The sequence below is a fragment of the Ceratotherium simum genome, chromosome 3 (assembly GCF_057802395.1).
Source record: "Ceratotherium simum simum isolate JZ-2026a chromosome 3, ASM5780239v1, whole genome shotgun sequence".
NCBI classification, from domain to species: domain Eukaryota; kingdom Metazoa; phylum Chordata; class Mammalia; order Perissodactyla; family Rhinocerotidae; genus Ceratotherium; species Ceratotherium simum.
This window is the reverse complement of record NC_141902.1, coordinates 2,009,826-2,028,328: the sequence shown is the minus strand read 5'-3', so window position 1 is coordinate 2,028,328 and position 18,503 is coordinate 2,009,826. Positions and strand designations below refer to the sequence as shown.

Here is an 18,503-nt window from a genome sequence, read left to right as displayed (position 1 = left end):
AAGGTCAGCGTTAGTGTGGTGGGGTGGTCTGTCCAGGTCCATTTCGGCACCGACTCCCAGTCTCTGGAGATGAGGGTGTTCTTCTCTTCCCGGTGCAGGGAGGGCACCTTTCTCGGGAAATTGTACTACCCGCTTTTAGGTAGAAAGGGGGAGGTCAGAGAGCCCTTCCCGCATCCGCTGTTTCTCAGGTGCCCTCAGCTGAAAATACCCAATATGCCAAAGCATCATGTTTTGGGGTGGTGTGTTCTGAACCCCTTCATGGACCCTCAATACATGTTTGTTAGCTGACTGACTCTGCATGATTAGCACACTTACCAGAGAGGCCCCCGATTCCAGGCCGTGTCCAAGAGACTTTCCTGACTCCCCGGCGGCAGGCAGGGCATCCCGGACTCTGCTGTGCTGTGCCCGCCGGGGCCTGGGCAGCCTGTGTCTGAGCCGGCGTCTGGCGGGGTTGTGGGCTGGGGTGGCAAGCGGGGAGGGGTGGGGCAGAAACTGCAGAGTATGGGGAGTTTAGAACTGACCAGCCAGCCCACTGTTTGGGGAGGAAAAGTAGGTCCCCATCCTCCCTCAGTCCTATGTCAGCCCCAGGCCCTGAAGGAGAAGGAAGGCTTGAGTGATCGCTGGCATCACAGGGTCTGGGCAAACTTGGTGATGCTCAGCTTTATGAGAACTACCTGCCCCACCCCCGTTCTCAAGACTCCCTACAAAATCTGGAAAAGATCCATCTGGGCCATTCAGCCTTCAGGCCTGGGATACAGAGTCTTCCGGAGGCCAGCTTTTCAAGGAAGAGGCCATCTGAGCAGCACCCAAGCCGAAAGGCACGACCCAGAATCCAGAAGGGCTCCCAGCCCTCCAGGGTAAACTTGTGCAGCTGAGGAAGGAGCTTTCTCTTCTCCGGCATGGAATCCCAGGGTTTAAAGGAGAGAGTGAGACAGAGGGAGAGTGGGTGGGCCCTGGGATAGAGCCTGAGAAGAATCGGGCAGATGCCCCACAAGGCTCAGGAGAAGTTCTGCGAACAGGGTCTCCCCCAACCTTCCCACCCGGAGGAATGAGAGCGAGACTGAGAAATGAAGGCTCGGCTCTGGTGTGGCAGGCAATAAAAATCATCCTGCCTTCTGTCTCTTCACGTCCACCGTGACGATGTTTAGTCACAACAACTGGGCTCCTTTGACCACTTCTCCTCTGACTGAGGAGCTGAAGCGATGCTCACCCTGGGTATGGTTTGGGGATTTTCTGGGGCAGGGCTGAGATGAGTAGGTGCTAGAGTCGTCCCCTCCTGGTTTGCAAGAGCTGATGATTAAATATTCAAGAATTTTGTGAGCCAGTTGTTAAACCATTGGTAACTTGCAATCGGCCACGGTGGGAGTATTTACATTATGGTAATGGGCAGGTGCTACAAATTAGGGGATTTTTGTGTTTTTCAGAGGGCTGCTTTACCAGCACACACTGCATGTCCCGGGCAGGAGCTCTGAGAGGGGGGAGAGGACCCGGATGAGCCTGCTCTCGTGTCTGCTGCTCCCCCGCCGCCTCTGCGTGTCACCCTTCTCCGCTCTTGATACATTTCCTTGAGGTCAGCGATTTCTCGGTAGAAACACCTGTGGATTCCTGTCCTGCTTCCTCAGGGGTGTGAAGAAGTGACATTCACGTGGCCCTGTGCTGAAGGACTCCAAGAGCACAACTTCAAGAGCAGCAGGCCCATCTTCTTGAGAAAAGAGGAGAGAAGGAAAGCTTGGGAGGCACCTTCATTGGTGACAAGTCAATGGAAAAGCAGATCGGGGCAGCCCCACCGTCAAAGGCTGGCTTCCTTCAAATCCCCTGACACGGCCGCACCCAGGCGTGCCCACAGAGGTACAGGAGCGGTTTCTTATGTACGTGGATCTCTCCGCTTCAGGTCTCATTTTCAGAGGTCAGAAAAGGTGGAAAAGGACACAAATTATTTTCATGAAAAGGATAATCAATGAGACCAGGATTGGTATAGAGACAGGTTCTTAAATGTCACTCTGCTGGTAACCTGGGGAAGGGCATGCTTCCAGAAACACAGATTTCCAGGACTTTCTCTGAGAACTTTAGATCTTGGTAGTCTGCAGACAGGGCCAAGAAGAGCCTTTTGAACAGCCCCACTCCCACCCCATCATTGTGCTGCTGGTGGCCTGAGGACCCCACCGTCTGAAGAGGGTCCTCAGGAGGCATTTGTAGATGGTGGATTGACCCCCAGGGACCTTCCGCAGCACCCAGGCCCTGCCCCACCCCAGCTACCGGTCTTCAGGATTCACCCACCCCAGGACGTGTGGGCCCAGCCTTGTGCTGGGAGTTATGGGAGAACATCCCATTTCTCTGCACTGTCAACCGGGAGGGGGGGGGGGGGCACCTGGGAAAGGCGGTCCTGAGGCTCTGAGAGGAGCAACTGGGATGTCCTTGCAGGCCCAGCCTGCTCTAAGAGAAGCAGGAACAGCCCCAGTCTCAGCCTCCACCATCCCCCGGCCAGCCGCTCTCCAGCCTGGGACAGCCAGACAGGGGAGCGTGGGGAAGGCCCGGGTGCTGGCCTCGGCCTATGGGATCTGCCCCTGGATCGCCCCCCACCCCCACTCCTGCAGCCAGAACCCCCCATCCAGGCTCCCCTCTAGGAATCGGGATGCCGGCGACGCACGTTTCTCAGCACACGTGAAAGGAAGCCGCTCCCCCCCCGCCCCCCAGAGAACCCTCGGGAACCACCGAGAGCGCCAGAGGTCCGTGTTTCTTGTCGGAAGCCCCTCGTGAGAGAGTAGGTGGATAAGGCCTGGCAAACTCGTCTCGGGAACTCAAATCCACTTGCAGGGACGAGCTGGAAGGGGCCGCGACACCCCCGGTGGGCTCACTCTGGAGAGGCTGCTGACCCACCGTGGTCCCCCTCCACCGCCGTGTGCACCAGGCCAGGCCGACGGCCGCCCCGCGGAGGGCGGCAGGAGAGCGGAGCTCCCCCCGCCCGCCGCGCCCTCCTGCCGCGCCCTCTGTATCCCAGCCACCTCCTGTCCCCATTTCTAGGTCACAAGCAGGCCCACCGCTGGTGTGACTCACTCCCCGGGGGCGCCTGCTGTATGCCCGCTCGGAGACCACGGCCGCCTCTCAGGGAGGGCTCGGGGGGTGTCCTTGGAAGGACGCGGTATCCGTTTGTTCTTAGGGAAACACTCGCCCGTCCTGGGCTGTTGCAGCGCCGGGGCCGGGCCCAGGAGCCGCGCTCAGGGCCGCGGTTCCAGGCAGGGGCTGGACAAGGACACTGTGCAAAGACCTCACTGGAAGCCTTGCTTTGCTGACGGCCCAGCTGCCAGACAATCATCAGGGAACAGCTGGGAGTCCCTGACGAAGACGTGGACCGGAAGCCACTGGAGAGCATTATCTTCTAGAAACTACGTTTCAAAACAAGAGGGAAACCGCACTCAGATGTGAGCTGGTGTTCGGCAACCTGGGTTCCCTTGGAGGCAGACAAGAGCAGAGTCCGCACAATCCCATTGCCATCCCGTTATGTTCCCAAGCAGGTTGCCCATCCTGACTTCCGCCCCTCGTTGGGGCGGCTGTCCTGGGGGAGCAGTGAGCACTGAGGACAAGGCACTGGATGATTTGGTCAAGGCCAATGTTCCAAGTCAGCACGGGCTGCTGTTTTTGCTCCTCATTCCCTTCTCTGAGTGTCTTTTCTGTGAAAATGTGGTGTAGGCTGGGACACTCCTGAGACGGCACAGAAACTGCAGAGCTTCCATCTCCCCATGCCTCTGAGGGAGCCAGGCTGGCATCCCAAGTCAGGGATGTGCCAGGGCCAGGGGCTCAGGGCAGGGGCCCTGCAAGGGTCTCTGTGTGTAGACCCCTGCGCACCACACCTTGTTCCACAGCAGAGGAGGGAATGGGGGATGGAAGAACAGGCAGAGAAGGGCCCCGGATCTCAGGCCAGCGTTGGAGACAGGCTGAGGGCCGCTATCCTGAGGGCAGTCAGGAACGCAGAGCGCTGGCCCTTGGAGGGAATGGTCCTGATCGCAGCAACATCAAGTCCAAAGAAAGAAACAGGGAAATGAGTCCAGTGCAGAGAAACAACATCACAGGCAGATCTCCAGAAAACAGAAGACGAGGAATGTCATCCTCTTCACCACTGAGAGTGCAAGGAAGTAGGAATTCTCCTGTCCTGCTGGTGGGAATATAAACCAGAAAAACTTGGTTGGTGGCAACTTGGTAATGTATATTTGAGGCCAAGACAATGCTCTGTGTTCACCAAACTCCATGTTTCCCTCCTGGACACACAAGAAGACGCCATTTTCCAGCCTCCCTTGAAGTTAGGAATGGTCATCTGGCTGACTTCTGGACAACTGGGAAGTGGGCAGAGGAAGTGATGTGAGCCACTCCGAAGCTGGGCCCTAAAACCACCTGTGCGGTTGTCCAGCTCTCTCTCTCCCTTCGCCTACAGCTGACATCAGAGGAGCCGGTGGAGAACCCCCAGGTTCTGGCCAGTGGGAAGCCATCGAATGAACAAGTCCGAGTTCCAGACGCCTGTGCAGAGCTCCCGCACCTCCACCAGATGACCCGCATTGAACTGCAGCATAAGGGAGAAATAAACCCTTACTGTGGTAACTACTGAGATTTGGGGGTGTTTGTTACAACATTTAGCCTATCCTGCCTGATGTAGTATCAAAGTCCTTAAAAATGTCCATAAACTTTGACCTAGCAATTATAGTCTTTGGAATATATTCTGAGGAGATAATTAAGAATAGTCATTACAGTATTGATTATAATAGCAAAAAAAAAAAAAAAAGACAAACAACATTAATCTCCAGTAATAGAAGATTCATTAAATAATAATAGAGCTCTGCAAAGAAATATTAGACACTTTATATCATTGGAATGTATTTATTGACATGGAAAACCCTCACAGTATAGTGGCACTAAAAAAGAGGGAGTAACAAAACAACATGGAAAGTTTGAGCTGATAACTATTTATATATGTACATATACGCATAGAAAAAAAGCTGGAAATCACCAGACTAACAGTGATTATTTCTGGTGATAGGATTACAGGAGGCTTTTTAAAAAATTCTCTTTTCTGCAGTTTCACACTTTTTCTACAATAAACATATACTTCTTGAGTTAAAAAAAAATTTACTTAAAGTAGCCTGCTGGAGGGGCCAGCCCGGTAGTGTAGTGGTTAAGTTCATGCGCTCCGCTTCAGCAGCCCAGGGTTCACAGGTTCGAATCCTGGGTGCAAACTGATGCACCTCTTATCAAGCCATGCTGTGGTGGCGACCCACATACGAAATAGAGGAAGATGGGCACAGATGTTAGCTCCGGGACAACCTTCCTCAAGCAAAAAGAGGAAGATTGGCAACAGATGTTAGCTCAGGGTAAATCGTCCTCACCAAATAAATAAATTAATTAAAATAAAGTAGGCTGCTGGAAATGGCTGGGTCTCCTCTGAACATGAAGGCCGGCCTTGCTCCTTCTGGGTGTAAGTGTATGGTGTGCAAAGGACACCCAGGTCCCTGGGGTACTCTGCTGGTCAGGGGCTAACTGGCACCATTCGTAAGGTTAAGGCTCTCATCACCACTGGGAGTGGCTCTCAGGCCCTCGCATAGCTCAGGGCTCAGCTCCCCTGATGAACTGCCAGGCGTTCAGGAAGGAAGCACCCTTTCATCACTGTTTTCCAGGATCTCCTTCAAGAGTTGCTGGGCCTCAGAACTCTCTTTTTTGGGTCCTAATTTGGATGATTTTGGAGAACTGTGGCCACGGATCTCCCTTCCCCCAGATAAGCTGGTGATGCAGGCCCTGCCCACGCTGCAGAGAGCAGGGCAGGAAGTGACGCTCTCACTAAAGGTCTTTCTTCTGAAACCAGCAGCCTCACCACAAAACAAACTCGAGAGTTCTGCAGACTCGGCGCCCGACCTGTGAGACCAGAGGTTCTCGAAACCTCTCTGCGTGGACCTTGACCAGAGGCCCGAGCAACCTCTCCACGTGGACCTTGAACGGAGACTCTCGCTGCAGGCCTGTGTGTTGACCTTCCAACCACAGGGTCAGGCCAGAATTAAGTGGCAACTCCAATTTTTTTCTGCCGAATCTACTCTCTGCCCTTTTCAATAGACCCTCAATGGAGGGAACAAGCCACCGAGGCTTCCTGTCGAGGAGGGTTCTCTGTGTTCTGTGAGAGGAACTTACATGAACACAGCCCACGTACAGGTTTATGTGAGTGAGACAAAGCTGCTTCAGTTGAACTCAATGTCTTTTTGGCACATCACATGTCCCCCAAATGAAGACACATAAGGAACTAATGACTTCTTTTTTTTTGGTGAATAAGATTAGTCCTGAGCTAACATCCATGCCAATCCTCCTCTTTTTGCTGAGGAAGATGGGCCCTGAGCTAACATCTATGCCCATCTTCCTCTACTTAATATGGGATGCCGCCACAGCATGGCTTGATAAGCGGTGAGTGTGTCTGTGCCAGGATCTGAACCCACAAACCCCAGGCCACCAAAGCAGAGCACGTGAACTTACCCACTACGCCACTGGGCTGGCCCCAGGAATGGTGTATTTTTAAGAAGAGATCCCAATGTGCTGCATTGGGAAAGGGGCTTCCTCTGGAGCTAGTGAAGACCAAAGCTTGGGGACCTGAGAGAGCCCACAAGAAAACCTGAGTAGTTCTCTGCATTCCTCTCCACGTCTCAGATCCTACCTGCCCTTCATGGCCCAGCCGAAGAAAGTGCCACAAAGGATCCCACGGGCAAATCAGCCCCCACTGAAGTCTCTCTTGTCTCCAAATTCCTTTCCAGGGGCAAGGCTGTATTGTCTGCTATACAACCCGAGGGCCGTGGGCCTGAGTGAACGCCCTCCGGGCCAGTGCAGTCAGATTCACTTTAGTGCCCAGCTCAGAACTGCTGAGGGTCCCTGCCCACTCAAGGTTTCAGCCCCTGGGAGAGTCCTCTTCCCCCAGGTATTGGGAACCCAACAGAGAGTAGCAGCTAAGCACATAGGCATCAGAGCTGGAGTGCTGTGTGGTCTGGAGGAAGTCACTTGCTTTCTCTGAGTCTCAGTTTCCTCTGTACCTGGTTCCTCATTCATAAAATGGTCTTAATGGTTGTTGTGAGAATTTAATGAGAAAATTCATATAATGCACTTCACACTCAAAAATCTTAGTGTTTCCATTTTTAAAAGTGGCCTCCAAATTATGTGACACCCCTCCCATCTTGGGGGGCTCCCTGTGTTGCCTCTCCTGAAACTGCCTGCCCCAGAGAATATAGGAAAGAGATGCCACACCAGTGTCTGGCCCCAAGCCTTGAGAAGCGGGCAGCTTCTGCAGCCCGCCTCGCTCCTGGGACCCAGACACCACACTGTGAGGGAGCCTGGCCACACGAGAGGCGTGTTCTGGCCGGAAGCCGTAGCCGAGGGGTAAGCCAACAGGCAGCATAAAAGTAAAGCAGCTTTTGAGGCGACTCTAGCTGCAGCCACCATCTGATTATAACCCCAGAAATCAGAGAACAGAAACTCGGAACAAGAGCCGCCCAGCTGGTCCCAGCCAACCCCCAGAACCAGGAGCAAGGAGAATGAAATGATGGTTGTTGTTGAAGTCACTAAGTTCTCAGGCAATCTGTTCCTCAGCAGTGGACATCTGAAGCCTGTACTTCCTGCTTTAAGGAGGTCCCACGTTGAGCATGAGTGACCTCAGAGCGCCCTCGCCCTTCCTCCCTGGGCAGCTGGACTCAGTCATGCTGCCTCCTCCCCAGCTTTGCACACTCTGGTGCACCGTTCCACCCCTCCCCACCTCCACCTCCCACGTGCTGGCAGGTATCTGAACCCCACTGTGGACCTGGTTCGAGTGTTCTCTCCAGAGGAAGTTTCTGAGCTCCCGTGTAAGTCAGTGCATTCAGAGGACTGTCCAGGAGGGAACGTGTTGCCCAAGGGAACTGCCTCTTACAGTCGTGCTGCCTTCTGTTCCCTGCGTTTTCCATCTAGGTTAGATCTCATTTTTCCAAAAAGAATGTAAGTTTCTTGAGGGCAGGGACCCTGTTTTAGTCTTACTTTTTGAGCAATTTTAATTTTATTCTTGAGCAAATTGTAGTTTTTTGAGAAAACAGTGATCATAGGTAATTGGAGTAAGTTTGGTCTTTGAGAAGCCGAAAAAAAAAAGGGTATGGTGATAAACCATTCTATTGTTAAAACAGGGTGAAGATGGTTCATATAAATGGAAAGTCCAGGGGCTGGAGGGTAAAATTCCTTGGATTGTTTCACTTTGTCTCCTTACTGGGTAATTGGAGTAATTACTGCAGTCTGCCCAAGACTACAGTAAGAAAGATTTCACCTGCTGAGCCGATGATTGCAAAACCCTGACACTCAGGTCAGTGCTGAAAGCAGGAATAGTCAGGCCTGGAGGATATTCGGGGGCTGAGTTGCGGGCTGGGGGACGACAGTGGTCTGGGAGGTGGCACGGGCTCCACATGGTGGCTCATCCATGAGCCTCCATCTGGAAGCATGTTCTGCGATTTCTCCTGCTCGGTGGAACCACCTCCATAAGTTTCCTTACCAAGAAGCTTAACATGCTCTGCGACTGTTGGCTTCTGTTGGGCGAACACAGGCCCCCCCCACATTGGGAGCACCTCCCGTGTCCCCCCTCCAGGCCAGGGCCCCGAGCCTTCTCTGTGCTCCGGCGTTGGGTGCTTCTTTCATCCCAACCCTTCCCCTGCCTCGCTGCATCTGTGTGCACATCTCTCTAACAGACCAGGAGCCTCTGGGGGCCTTGACACTCATTTATCTTCTCCTCCTGCTCCCTGGCAGTGGCAGGATCCCCCTTCATAAAGTTTTAAATGAGTAACTGAGTGAGTGAGTGAGTGAGTGAGCCTTCCATTGCTCCCTTACAGGCTCAGCCAGCACAGACTACTTGCTTTTTGCCAGTGTGCCCTGGTGTCCCGTCTCTGAGGGATGGGTTTTAAGTGTTTCTGGAAGCTTCCCAGTACACACATAGTATAGCAGCAGGATTGGCTGCATAATTTGCAGGATCCAGTGAGAAATGAAAATGCAGGGCCCCTAGTTAAAAAATTATTAAGAATTTAGAAACAGTAACAGCAGAGCCTTACACCAAGCCTGGGGTCCTGAGCACCAGGCCCTGTGTGACTGTGCAGGTCACACATCCGTGAGGAGGCCCTGTGTGGCAGCTGCCTGTCGTTGACACCAACCCTGTTCGCCACGCCCCTCCTTCTGGAAATCACAGTTTTCATTTGGGGACCCACCCTTCCCTATGTCCGTTGCTTGGATGGGACTGCCTATCCCAGGAGTGGGCATGGGATCCCGGTCTGGTCAATGAGAGCATCACATCCTCCAAGTCACGACTGACTCAGGGATGGGCAAGTGACCCCAGCACAACCAGCAAGAACCATACCTCAGAGAGGTACCTCTGCTGGTGTTGCTAAGTCGGCAGGAAATAAGCCTGGATCCCCTGAGGTTCACCAGCTGGGGAAATCCCGCCTGAGGTAAAGCCCGTGCTGAAAAACTAGAGCTGAGAAGAGGGGCAGTGGGGGGAGATTCTCGCCAGCGTCACGTAACATCTGGTTGAGCTGACCCTCTGGCATTTTTTTTATTTGTATAAACCAATAAATGTCCTTCATGGCCTAAGCCAGTTTACCTTGGGTTTCAGTCACTTGTAATTAAAACAGACCTGACTAATGGGTCGGAGCTTAATAAATACCTGTTTGAACAACGGCCCAGCAGGGCTTGAGGGGTGCACTGTTTGGTTCCGTCCCGGTCCTCTGCCTGGTTCCCTTTGACTTGAGAATCAAGGCAGGAAATAGACTGGCCGAAGAGACTGTGCCAGGTTACTGAAATGAGATTGTATTGTACATGGAGGATTTATCTCTTCCTCTCGCTCCTTATTTTGTGTGTACAGGGAGACAGGGACGAGGAGCGCGGAATGGAAGGACTTTTTGCTTTGGAGATTTGAAAACAGAGTTTTTATGTTAAACATGTTGTACTTTGATAATATGAAAGAATAATAATAAAGTGTAATGTTTAACAGGATTTGAAACGATGTGACGCAGGCCAGTTTGCCTTTCCACAGGCCGCTCGGGTCCCCGGCCCACACAGTCACCTCTGACCAGACACGCCACCCCTTCCTCTCAAGCGGCGCTTCATGAGGACACGAGTCCCGGCTGGCCCGCTCTCCCCCACCGGGACTCAGTCCCGCTCTGCCCAGAGCCAGCAGGCCCACTGAGTGATCACGGACCCAGGCCTGTCCACGCCCCACCTGCGTCCTTCCGCCACTTTCATCTGGAATCCTGAGCAAAGGTCTCACATTGTTGACTCTATGGCCAACAGTGAACCTCTGTCCTCTGGATGTATTGGCGAGGAAACCAAATTTTTATACCTCAGACCAGCCAGAATCTTGAGGCCAGTTCACTTCCCTCATGATCTCATCCGAGTCGTCCTTCCCTTCTGCCAGAGTGTGAGCCTCATCCGGCCCCACTCGACTCAGCCCAGCCTTGCTCCCTGAGCGCCCCACACTGTCTCCCCTGCAGCCTCCCAACAGCCTCTTCCCTCTGGGGTGCCCTCCTCCGCTCTGCTGTGACCTGTCTCTGCATCCTGCTCCCTCAGACTCTGCACGGAATCCTTTTTGCCTTTGTTGGAACTAGATCTTTCCAGGAGACTTTCCCCCAGGAGCCTCTCAGAATCCTCAAGTGGAAACTTCCAGAGCCTCTCCCCACGGCTGGTCCCACCATCAACCTGGAAAGTTTAAGCTTTTTGTGGGTGCCTCAGCCAACAGCCTCACTCAAGTTCCTTCACCTCCCCTCCTTCACAGACCTTTGTCCCCTCTCCGCCTCAGCACGTCCCTTTCCTGGATGTTCTCCAAACTCAGAGCTCAAGGGTTAGACTCCAGCACCCCTTAACTTGTTTAAAAACAAACATACACACACCTCCAATATCCCAGTTTCTAATTGCGATACCTTGGTTACCAGCATTCAGGCGTCAAACATTGGCATTTTTGCTTTATTGAGACTTCCGGTCCACAATGGTCAATTCCATTTTCCCCAAATTCACATATTCAACAAATATCTACTGAGTCTATGTATGTGCCAGGTCCTGCCAGGCAAAGGCCATGAAGCTTCATTCTAGTGGGAGGAGGTTTCAGTTACCTCCTGCTGCATAACAAAACTCCAAAACTTAGTGACTTGAAACAAGAGGACTTGTTATGTCTCACAATTTCCTGGTCAGGAATTGGGTCAGGGCTGGGTTAGGCCGCTCTTCTGCTGCTCTGGATGTCAGCTGGGATCCCTCACTCATCCACGCTCAGCACCACTCCACGTCGGTCACGTCAGTGTCCTCCACGTGGAAGCCTGGGCTTCCTCACAGCGTGGCGGCCTCAGGGCATCGAGACCTGTCACATGGCCCCCAGCTGCCAAGAGTAAAAGCAGAAGATGACCAGCCTCTTAAAAGTTAGGCCCAGAAGTGGCACAGCATTCTCTCTGCTGCATTCTGCCCGTCAAGGCAAGTAATAAGAAGCCGTGAGGCCAGCCCAGAGTCGATGGAGGGAGAGACAGATGCCACCTCTCCATGGGTGGGGCAGCGTGTGCTACAGTGAGAGAAGGAATTGACGGCAACAGCTTTTAGAGACTATTGACCACAGAGGAGGGAGACGATAAACACACAGACAAAGAAACAGGAAAACACCAGATGGTGATAAGAGCCGCTCAGAACTGAAACAGGGTGATTTGATAGAGAAGCACTGAGAAGCTTCTGTAGGTTGAGGGAGTCTCAGGGAAAGTCTCTTGGAGGAAGTGATATGTAAATTACAGTATGAAAGGCAAGAACTGCCAGCTGTGCGAGGATCCAGGTGGGGTGGGGTGGGGGGGCCGGCACCAGGCTCTAAATGGGAGTGAGCTGGGAGGGTTTAAGAAAGAGAAGGACCAAGTGTTGGGAGTGTAAGCAACGACAGAGAGGGCCTCGGAAACGGGTCAGACAGGCAGGGAGGGCCGAGTCACCTGCCCGGGGTGAGGTGGCTGGATTTCACTCGAGAGCAGTCAGTGGAAAGCCAACGGCAGGATTAAGCAGAAAAGGGACATGATGTGACTTCCGTGTTAGGAGGTCACCCGGGCTGCCTTGTGGGGAACAGGCTGTGAAGTGCAAGCGTGGCAGCAGCAAGACCGTTGGGGCTGTGGGAGCCCAGGCCCAGGGACTGTGGTTGTTGGCTGCTGGCACGGGGAGGAGAAGGATGGAGACCTGTTGGGGGTGGGCCATCGGGGGTCTGTTCTGTCCGGCCTGGGTGTCACTGCACAGGTTCCTCGCCGGTGCACACACCCAGCTGTCAGCTAGTGCCCCTCCCAAAATGGCAGCATAGACTCTTTGGGATTGTAAATTCTGTATCTGCTGCAACATAGCCCTTCCTGATAGGCTTGGCCCCTCCCCACTCAGGCTCATTTCCAAGCCCTGTCCCCCTCGTGCGCTTTGCTCCAGCCAGATCTAACTATCCGCTGTTCTCTGACCACGTTCTAGTTCATGATCCCGTGCCTGGCACGTGCTGTTTCCTCTTCCTAGAATGTTTCTTCTCCCCCATCTCCGTTCGTCATCCACCCAACTTCTCCTCCTTCAAAATCTAACAGGTGTCACCTCTTCCACCAAGCCTTCCTGGAAAGCCCAGTTTTCTTTAGATTTCTGTACACTCAGCACACAGCACCATGGACGTCCAGCTCCTTGTCTCTCTTCCAGTGGACTGTGGGCTCCTTAAGGACTGGAACCTAGCACTGCGCTCGGTGAGTGAAGAAGGTGAGAAATGTACGAGCGTTGATGCTACCATGTTTGGCGTGATTTGCCCTTGGAGTCTGAAAATGTGCGTTACAAGGTCAGGTCACAGCAGAAACACGGCTTTGATAGATCCCTTTACCGAGTTCCCCCTTCTCCCAGGCCAGTTCTGGGAGGCTAGACTCATCACTTAAAAGCCTCCGAGGGGGAGAACTGAAGGCCCTCTGTACCCGAGGTTCTCCAGGAAGAGTCCCCCGGCCTTTCACGCTCCAGGTGTCGACATCGTTGCTGACCACAGTATTGACTCCTGGCAGAATTGGTACTCAGATCACATTTCCCCCCCGACAAAGTCTCTGGGAAAATCTAAGAAGCCTACCTCTGCCCACATGAAGTTCACTATCACGTTTAACGGTAAATACGCTACAAGCTGCTGCCTTTCAAATCTACACCCAGACCTGGTCCTTACACTGAACTTCAGACTCTCAAATCCAAGTGCCCATCTCTACCTGGATGTCCCCCAAACTCAGCAGGTCGAAAATCAAACTCATCTCTCTTGCTCTCATTTTTCCGTGACTGGCGGTAACGCATCAACGGGTCACCAGAGAATGTTTCCTGAGCTCGCCCTCCTCTTCATTCCTATCGCCAGGATCCTGGTCAGGTCCTCCGCTTCCCTGGCCTGCATGACCACATCACCCCTTCCCCAGCTCCCAGCCTGGCCTCCTCTGCTTCCCAGGGGGTCCCTCTGAAATGCAGACCCCACCTTGTCCCTCCCCTGTCTGAAACCTTTCACTGCCCAACACAAGTGATCAAACTTGAGTTTGCATCTGAATCACCTTGAGAACGTCTCAAAAATGCAGATTTGAGCCCCTTCTTCAGATCCAATAAATCCAAAGATGTGCTGGGTGGGGCTGAAGGATGCACATTCTGAACCAGTGCCCAGGATTCTGACAGAGCTGGGACCGGTCCTCCCTGAGAAACACGGTGGTCCACGGGGTGGACCCAAGTGCCTGACTCACTTTACCAGTCTCTTCTCTTGTGTCTCTCATCCTCCTAGGCGAGGTCCCACCACCTCTGCTGCCTCAGCCACCCCTCCCCACACTCCCTGGGCTCCATGGTGCCACTCACATTTGACCTTTGCCTTATCTTGTCTGCTGCCAGGCATGTCCTCTCTGAATGACTCCTCTTTTCAATGGGGTGACTCCTGTTCGTCCTTTGTAACTTTGCTACTTAAAGCCTTGGCATCTCCTGGGAGCTGTTAGAAATGCAGATTTGCAGGCCCCACTCCAGCCCTGCTGAATCAGAGCCTGAGTGATTCCGAGAACATCAGAGAATAAGAAGCACAACTTTATAGCTTGGCTCAAGGAGAGCATCTTTCAGGAAACCTTCCCAGACTGACACACAGCTGTCAAGTATTCCTCCAGACGAGCACTGGGCATCACCAGCACTGTTCCTGTGACATTTCACAAAGCAGGACCCACAGTCCAATCATTGAGAACTGTCAGATTTAAAGTGTCGCCCAGAGCGGAATTTTAATCCCCAGGATCCCCAAAGTCAGGGAACCGCCCGTCTTTCTCAGGGGCCCATCGCCATCTCGGTAGCTCTACGTCTTTTCTCCTCCGGGAGTGCAGCCCCACGCGCCGTGGCCCGGCTTCTGGGGCCGGGCTGTCCTTCTTGGGCCCTGTCAGCTCGTCTTCTGACACCCAGCTGTGCGGCGTGCTCTCCTCCCCCCGCAGAGAGCAGGGCAGCCCAGTGCTCTCCGTGGGTTTGGAGCCCCAGCTGCAGGAGAAATGCTTCTTTCTGCATCTGCCGTCCCGTCCTCAAACAGTGAGTGTCCTGCTCATTGCTGAACATCCAGCGTGTTCTTCACAGGGTGGGAAGAGCGATGGCTTGAGGGCCAGAGGCCTGTTCTCACCAGCGGGCTCCGTCACTGACTGGTAATGTCACCCTGGGAGGGCCCCGTACCTCTCTGAACCTCCAGTTCTTGGTCTATAAGAGAGGAATAGTAACACTTGCCTGGGCTACCTCACTCCTTCTGTAAGGTGTTTCTACTGAGCCATGACTATACCCGGGTGTGGTCCACGTGCACACTCACACACACACACACTTACACTCACACTGACAGCACTCCCTCTCTGTGCCGTTCATCAGCCCAAACAGAACAGGCAAAGCCCCAGTCTTCCCATCATCTCTCCATGCCACCATGATGGTGCCCACGAACGTTCTGGCTGATGCTCTAGAGCATCAATAACGCCAAGAAGAAGGGCAAATGCCAGCCTCTGACTAGGCCATGCTCCACAGCCATCGTTCGGTTTCTGGCTGTGACGATGAAGCGTAGTTACATTGGCGAATTCAAAGTCACATTGATCACGGAGCTGGGAAAATTTTTGTGAACCTCACGAGCAGGTTAAACAAGAGTGGGCAAAACAAGTGTGCAGCCCCAGATTTGATGTACAACTGAAAGATCTAGAAAAATGGCAGAACTATCCGCTCCCGTCCCTTTAGTTTGGTTTCACTGTACTGATGAGCTCTTCTGGCATCATGGATGAAAACACACGGGAGGGAAAGTTCTGGAATTCTTTTCCTAGGGATGTAATACATACATACAAATAAGATGTCTCGATGGATAAGAGAGAGCGAGGGAGCGAGAGAGAGAGCGCGAGAGTAAAGCCCTGGTCAGCTGTCTGCCAGCTGCTGCTCTGAGTCTCAGCCAGAGCTCTGGGCAACGAGGAACCCAATCCCTTGGCTCCCACATGAGCATCTAGACTGGAGAGGGTCCTTCTGGGCCAGGCTGGGCCTCTGCTACCTGTGGAAGTTCTCACTGAGTAGTGTCCTGGAGCCGTTAGTACGCTCGGAGGGACACTGGCGGTGCCGGGAGTTTAGCTGGCAGAATCCTGGGCGTGCTTTAGCAGAAGAGTGAGGGGCTGTAGGCTCTCAAGCCCGGGTGCCTGCTTAGGACATCTGTGGTATTTTTGTTTCCTCTTTTGCCTGCTGAGTGGAGGGCTGGAGGGTGCCATAAATTGGTAAGGGGCCAGAGAACACAGGTTTTATTTTTGGACTGGTTAGAACTCTTAGGCAGAAATGAGATTTGAAATTAGACTATTCGTCTCCTCCTCCCCTTCCCCACTTTATTAACTGTGATTTATGACACACCTACTGTGTGCCCCACATGGTGTTAGCACTCGACTTATGTTGTCTTCGTTAGCATGCTCTTTTCATGGAGCTGAAAATGAGGCCCAGGATCTCCTGTGATTTTTAGAACCTAAAGTGGAACCTGGAGCTTCTGACCCCGACTCCACGTCCCTCACTCCACTGGCCTTTCCTGAAGCACTCTGGGTAGAGCACCAGTCCAGAGGGACCTTCTGTGGTCAAATCAACTGGGGAATGTCTGCATGTTGTGTCCCGTTTGGTTTTAGGATGCTGTTAGCTGAAAACACAGAACACCCGTGCCTGGACAGCGGAGAAAGCAACCCAGAGTTAATGCCATGGCTTAATGACATCGGGGACAGGGATCAGCTTCTCTGGATGTTCTTGGCTTTTCCCTCATGATTCTAATGTGACTACAGCAGCTCCAAGCTCATGTCTTCCTGTGATAATAAGTCCTCATCTTATGTTTTGCTTTAAGAGCGAGGAAAACCTTGCTAGAAGTCCTCGAGCCTGAGGTGCCTCACATCCCACGGGCAGGGCTGTGTCACAGGCCCACGCTGAGTGAAGCAATCACTGTCCAGGAGCGTGGCCTGGACCAAACGCCCTCCTCACCCGGCCTGGGGAGCAGCCCACGGAGCACACAGGTGTCATACCAAACAAATCCAGGTTACTGGGTGGGAATGATATTGAATAGGAGGTGAGCAGGGTGTTACCCTTCTCTGTAGAGTAAAGAAACAAATCCATTTTACTTCTTTGCACCCAATTCTTCCCAAACTTACCTTTTCTTGGACTTCTTCTTAACTTCCTGCAGGCACGTAAAGAAAAGCTGGACCCCACCATGCTGTCTGTCCTCAGTTAAAATTGTCCTGAGAGCTCCTGAGCACAGCCTTGGGGCCAGACAGCACTCACTCTGTGCAAACCCTGGGGAACAATGAGAACAGCCCAGGGATTTGAAGGACAGAGTTTTCTTTGGCCCATTAAATAGGTAATAAAGGTGGGAGTTTTCTTTTTCCGCAGGCTCCTTTTCTTTCAGGACACTCTAAGTGAATAGGTTTAAGACACTATTTTTAGTTGAACTTCTTTCCACTACCCTTGCCACCAGGGAGGGAGAAAACGACGGCTTTTCATAATGATTAAAGAGGGACTGCACTTCCTCCCCTCTGCACATGCAGCAGCAGCAGAGCCTGGAGGAACGCTCTCCGGGACTCGTTCCTTCCCCGCGGCCGCTTCCTCGAGCCTGGACAGCTGGCCGCTGGCCGTCCACTCTCACCAAGCTCTCAGCCCCGCAGACCTCTCCCTTCTCTCCTCCCTAACCCTCCTATCTTCCCACCCTCACTCCTCTGTGCCTCTTCCTTGCTGGAAATTTCTTAATGGTTTACAAAAAGGAGACCTTGAGGTTTCTTTGACATTGAAATTTGAATGAAAATAGAATCCCAGCTGTAACCTTCAGCTTAGGACAGTCAGGCGCCCTTCATCCCTAGAACCCACTGGACGAGGAAGGTGGGCCAGCAGAGAGGCCACATTTTGCATTCAGGATAACCAAGGTTCAGGTTGATTTCACAGATAGAACCGCCATTCTCTCTCCTATTCGTCCCTGGGCCCCCCCCCGTGGGCTCACTTTGTTCCCATTCCTGTATGTGGTTTTAAGAGGTGAGGCCACCCTGCTGGCTGTGGGAGGGAAGGACGGGCACCCTCAGCCTTGGCTGGGTCCTCAGACAAGTTGTCCCACAAGCTGATGAGCTGAGTCCTCGGGCTGGTGTCCAGTGGAGAAGATTGGGTGGGTGAGGGACAGCCTGCCAGGATGACAGAGGAGAGCTCGGCTCACTCCACCTGCTCCATCCAGACACGCGAACAGTGCAGCCAACAACCACCATGTGCAAAACTGAGCTTCTGGGACCCTGGGGGATAGGCAGGGCTGTGCTAGGCCCTGCACAGGCTTAGCTCTCCACCTTGTGGTCTTCCCCTCCACTCCACAGGTCGTGTCTTCCTTCTCCAAGTCTTCAACTTCTGCCTGGTTGAAACCTCCCCCTCCCTGGACTTGCACTTCCTTGATCTCTTCATCTCCCATTCTCTTACCCCACGTCCCAAAAATGTCTCCCATCCATCTGCTCCTTTCCATTTCCATGGCCTCTGCCAGAGTTTAAGTCACCATCATCTATTGCCTGGACTGGTTGGCCACATTTCCACTCTTTCACGGCACAATCCACTCTACACCACAGCCAGTGTGACCTTAAGATGTCACTTCTCTGCTTGAAACGCTTTGGTGGTTCCCACCGGACAAGGAACAAAATCTTTACAGTCGCCCCCAGACCCTGGCATTATCTGGCCCCTGCCCCTCATCTGCTTCCCACTGCTCACTGGGATCGTCATACTGACCTCCTCCAGTTCTGAGCAGGGTCAGCTTCATGGGCTTGCAACCAGCGTGGCCACATGGGATCCTGCACTCAGAAGGGCGTCCCTGTGCATGGGGTTTAATGCTCTGCGGCCGCCGTCTTGAATTTCCTAATAATTATCTTAGAATTTGTGTTTTGCCAGTGAAGTCTGATGGGACAATGGAGCACACGCTTGGAGGCTTGGCTAAGCGCTGGTCCAGCTTCCTGCTGCCTCCCTGCCTCCTGGCCTCTGCTTTCCTC

General features: G+C 53.1%; 1 pseudogene; it reads left to right on the top strand.

Annotated features, from left to right (window-relative positions):
- The first annotated feature begins 14,914 nt into the window (after nucleotides 1-14,914).
- On the top strand, nucleotides 14,915-15,311 carry LOC101395441 (small ribosomal subunit protein uS8 pseudogene; annotated as a pseudogene).
- Nucleotides 15,312-18,503: the final 3,192 nt, after the last annotated feature.